Raw genomic sequence first — 5,354 nt, forward strand, 5'->3', positions numbered from 1 at the left:
CACCGTGCCAGAAAATTCATCTTTGTTGTTTTCAACCAAATTAGCATTATTTTTCTTTTTAAGGTCCTTACGGTTTCTACAGTGAACCGCCATATGGCCAGGATTTCCGCAAGCATAGCAATCACCCTTAATTTTATTAATGCTAGATTTAGGTTTCTGAAACATACCTTTCTTGCCTGGAGGTTTCTTGGAGTTGTTTCGGTTCTTATCAGCATTGGAACCTTTATGTTCAGTCACATGAGCTTTGTAAGACATGTCCCTTGAAGAAGATACATTTTTGTCCTTGGAGCACAACAATTCTTCAACTTGAATTTTCTTACCCAGTTCAACCATAGTAACTTCAGCAGTTTCATGTCTCAGTTTCTTCTTGTACTCGGACCCGGAAGTAGGCAATTTCTCGATAGCAGTAGACACTTGAAAAGTTTCATCAATCACCATACCTTCCGCAATAATTTCATTCATAATTTGTTCCGGCAGTTTCAGCTTGGTATTTCGCCTCCAAAGCAGCCCATAAATCAAAAGCAGAAAAGTTTTCTTTAGCATTGTAAAAATCATACAAAGCATCCTCCAAGCAATTCAGAATATAATTTTTAGACATGTAATTGTTCCTCTTCCATTCTTCTAAAGAAGACTCACGACCAACATCATTCAGCGATTCATCAAAAGGTTTCAGAACATAAGAATCCAACTCATGGTAACTTAGAAAGAATAACATTTTTGACTGCCACCTCTTAAAGTCTTTTCCAGAAAACTTTGGAGGCCTTTCAACATCGTTCTTACCCATTGTTACAGACAGAAAACAGAAATATCGTGTTAAGATTGTTGCGTCTGTAAAAATAAAACACTTAAGGAAGATGTTAGAAAGATGTTAGAATAAAAGGATTAATTTCTGGAAGGTAAATAAACACTCAATTGGACTGCAAACAGAGGACAGAGTCACGTGTTCAACACGCTGTCCTTAACACGATATTTGACCGGTACGCCTCAAGAATGAGTGATGCCTATACCCTGTGGTCAAGTTCGTATCCAGGATAAAACTGCCCGTTGCAAGCACTGTTAGCACTACAATACTTGCCCACTCTTACGACCTCAACAGCGATTGCGCAAGGAATGAAAAATAAAGGACCACACAGGGGGAGAAGACGAAAAGAATAGGATAGTAGCTCTTCTGGACACAAAACGAAATGAGAGAAAGTGATCGCATTATATAGGGGAGAATAGAGAGAGGTCTCATAAACGCGCATTAAAACAATTTCAATTAATTCAGATTTTTTCCAACGGTTTTAAACGTTCATGCATCACTTAATATCGATTTGAAACGTTCATGCGTCATTATGTTTGATATAAAACGTTCATGCAAATTTAAGTTTGATATAAAACGTTCATGCATAAACATAATGTTGCCCAAAGAATTATTTTGTTTCAAATATTAATTCGATAATTCAAACGAAATTTTGCCAAAAAATATAAGTCTTGACCAACACCCACACCCGAACCGCCCACACGGACGGCGTGCTTCGGTACGAAGCACCGCGCGTGTGTGAAAATGTGCGATTGCACCAACTAGCCCATTGCCTAAGTCCTCTCCCTCGCACAAAAGTGCTAATGACCCAAGGGCCACTCTTATATTAAAAAATTGAATACTTATGGAGAGGTATCATATTTAGTTTTCCCTATGTGGGACTAAAGGTTCATTCACAAATAATGAAAATGAGCTAGTGTCCTTAGTGACCAATAAATCCTAAGTTCCAATCCCACCAAGACCAAAAAACCAAACTATTGTATAAATTCATTTTCTCTAACAGTATATTCTTAATTGATTGCAACTCTTTCACGACATGTGCCATATCCATACGTTCTTTGGGTGTTTCAATCGAACACATAATGCCAAGGTTGACAATCCCTGTCAGAGCGGCGCGTAACTTGGCCTTCATCTCAGTATTAACTTGAATTTCGTTGATGTTTCCGTCACCATCTTCAAGACAGACAGGAACAAGCAGTGCAGGATCAATAATTTCCATTACTCGGTCTGTAAGAAGAGCCGACTTAGCAAAAGTATGCAGGTTTAAGCCATCTGTGAACATGATATCTGTAGGCCTCCTTCCAGTAATCGTCTCTAGTACCATGATCCCGTAACTGTATATGTCTCCACAAATCGAGACGTCGCTACCCATTCCATACTCTGCATATATGAAACAAAATTTGACAGTGCACTGGAACCCTATAATGTGTACAAGCTTGCCTAAATGGGAGATTTCTTTTTTTACCTGGAGCAGCATAACCGACCGATCCCTGTATCCCGACTGAAGTACCGCTAGTATGGTGTTCCGTTTCAACATTGATAATGACTTCACCGAGAAACTTTGCCAATCCGAAATCGCCAACATGACCGTTCATGTCATCATCAAGTAAAACATTGCTTGGCTTTAAATCACAATGAACTATTGGTGTCTGACAATGATGATGGAGATAATCTAATGCAGAAGCAACATCAGTGGCTATATATAGCCTCTCTACAAAACTCAATGATCTCCTCGCTGAACTTTGAAGTTGTTCGCCATTTTCTACTGGGTGCAACCAACTCTCAAGACTTCCGTTTGGTATGTATTCGGAAACTAGAGCTTTGAACTCATTTCCTTTAAAATTAATACTGGAACATGAAGTTAACATCTTCACGAGGTTTCGATGTCGAATGCTTCACATTGCTTCACATTCAGCCATGAAGCTTTTCGAAGCTCCCCGTCTCTGGAGATCTAGTACTTTCACTGCAACAAATGCTGTCGTCTCCTGGCTTAGTGTTAATAAGCCTTTGTAAACAGATCCATAACTTCCGACTCCCACTAAATTTTTTGAGGAGAATCCATCGGTTGCTTTAAGAAGCTCTTTGTATGAGACCTTTCGTAATTTATCATCCACGGGAGTTTTTATAGACGAAGAACTGATTGTTTCTTTTCTCTTCCAAAACCATATGAGAAAGGAAAATAACAAATATAACAACTCCAAATATTATTAGAAGAAGTCTCTTGAGCTGGAATTGCTTGCTTTGCTTTTTGGATTCAAGTCTCGGGCAAGTCGGTAGACGCAGTATGGGAATTCCTCCACAGAGCTTTTCGTTTCCGTCGACTGAGAATGCACTGATATTCTTGAATACCCCTAGTTTTGGTACTTCGCCTTCCAAGTCATTAGAAGACAAATCCAGATACACAAGGGAAGCAAGGGACTGAAAATATTCCGGAATTTGACCAGCCAAGTTATTACATGAGAGGTACAGGTATTCAATTCCCATTAAACTTTTTAAGGATGGTGGAATGACCCCTACGAATAAGTTGTTATGGAGACAAAGAGTTCGTAAACTTAAGCAATTCTTCGAGGAACTTGGCAGATCACCAGTTAAGTAATCGGAAATGGGTTATTTGTCCAAATATTTTTAAAACATAGTTCAAAAGGACGAGTAAAAAATATTATGGGTGAAATGGACACCAAGAAAACAGCAAGGATGAAACTGGATTCATCCCGACTTAAACTTAAAAAATAGCAAGGATGAAACTGGATGCATCCCGATGTAAATTAAAAATAAGAAAAAATATTTAAAAATGGGTAGGATGAACTGTTTACATCTGGCAATTTTTACATTTTTGTCCATTTAAATAGTATCAAAAAATTTAAATGTCATTTTCACCCAAAAATTGTTAATTTTGGTTTTTTTAACCAATTTTGTGTTAAGTAATTCGAAGGTAAGTTCAGCATATATGACAGTGAAGAAAGACCAATGAGCTGTTTTTGTATGGTACCAGTAAGTTGATTTTTAGAAAGGACCAATTCTTCCAGTTTACGACAGTTGCCAAAATTTGACGGAATTCCACCTTGCAATCTATTTCTAGAAAAATCAAAATGTTCTAGCTGAGTGCTATTACAAAAGTTTGATGGGATTTTTCCAGAAAGTTGGTTACCCCAAAAAACTATAGATATTAAATTGGGAAGTTTTCGTATGGAAACAGGAATACTTCCAGTCAACTGGTTATCTTCCATGGTTACTAAGTTAAGGCTGACAAGGTTCTCAATTCCAGGAGGAATTTCTCCATATATATTGTTTCCCCCTGTACAACGTTGTAAGCTTTGTCGAGATGTTGGCTACGGAAGCTGGCAACGGGCCAGATAAATTATTGCCAGCTACAGATAAGTCTTCTAGGTGACTGCAATTTGATAATGAATTAAAAAGGCTAAGGTCGTCGACTTCACCACCTCCAAGATGATTTTCTCCAAAATTTGCGCTGATGAGACCGTGTGAGGTACCTTGTTTAGGTACTGGCCCAGTAAATTGATTATCACCGACATTTAGGTTGGACAATTTGGAAAGATTGGATATCGTATAAGGTAGCACACCGGAAAATATATTTCCACCTATATAAAATGTTTGCAGTCTAGGGAAAGCAGTTCTAATATTGGGTGGAATGGATCCTTGGAGTTTATTAGAGGTCACAGGAAAAATAGTGATTGAAGAGATGTTAAAAATTTTGGGTGGAATTGTTCCTGAAAAGTTATTTGCTGTGATACTAAAAAAGATAATCTTGATAACTTCCCAAGTTCGGATGGAATGTTACCGTGTAAACTGTTGAGTGCTAGATCAATGTGAGTGAGCAACGGAAGGTTGGAAAGTGAAATCGGGATGGTTCCTGAAAAGTTATTTCTTTTGATACTAAACAAAGATAATCTTGATAAATGGCCAAGCTCGGATGGAATGTTACCGTGTAAATTATTGTGTTTCAAATGAATTTCAATGAAAGCTGAAAGGTTCTTTCTCATTTCTGGAGTGTGGAGGACATCTTTCAGCATAATTGTCTTCCCAGAGGTAAACTTCAGTTCTACCGTATCAGAACCTTTCACAATAGTTGTTGGGAAACTTTCTTATCCTTGATTTCTGCATAGCTCTTAAATAGGGACCTATCAAAACAACAATGGCGCGAAACACAACTGTCTATCCACAAACCATCGGTTCCACCAACCATGTGAATCTCTGGATCAGAAACCATGGCAATTATAACGCTTTCAGCAACATTAGCTTGTGCGTTATTCTTTCCTTTGTTATTCCTGCAATCCCTAGCCATGTGGTTTGGTTTACTGCAGGTATAACAAAGGAACTCAGAATCAGAATTCTGAAATTTCCTTGATGGTTGTGGGGTCTTGTTTTAATTAGGTTTTCCTGTCCTTTGGTTCTGGTCAGGTTTCATCGGTTTTTTCTTAGGTTTCAAACTCGGTTGAGTCTGATTTTTATTATTGGAAACAATAAGAATCTCTCCTTTCTGTCTTGTTTCCGTTCTTCCTCTTCAACCCTGAGCTTAACAATCAAACTTTCA

The 5,354-nt window shown here is 38.1% G+C and overlaps 1 pseudogene; it reads right to left on the reverse strand.

The window, feature by feature from the left end:
- Nucleotides 1-1,602: 1,602 nt before the first annotated feature.
- Nucleotides 1,603-4,029, reverse strand: LOC113306279 (annotated as a pseudogene).
- Nucleotides 4,030-5,354: the final 1,325 nt, after the last annotated feature.

This window comes from Papaver somniferum, chromosome 8, assembly GCF_003573695.1.
Source record: "Papaver somniferum cultivar HN1 chromosome 8, ASM357369v1, whole genome shotgun sequence".
Classification (NCBI taxonomy): domain Eukaryota; kingdom Viridiplantae; phylum Streptophyta; class Magnoliopsida; order Ranunculales; family Papaveraceae; genus Papaver; species Papaver somniferum.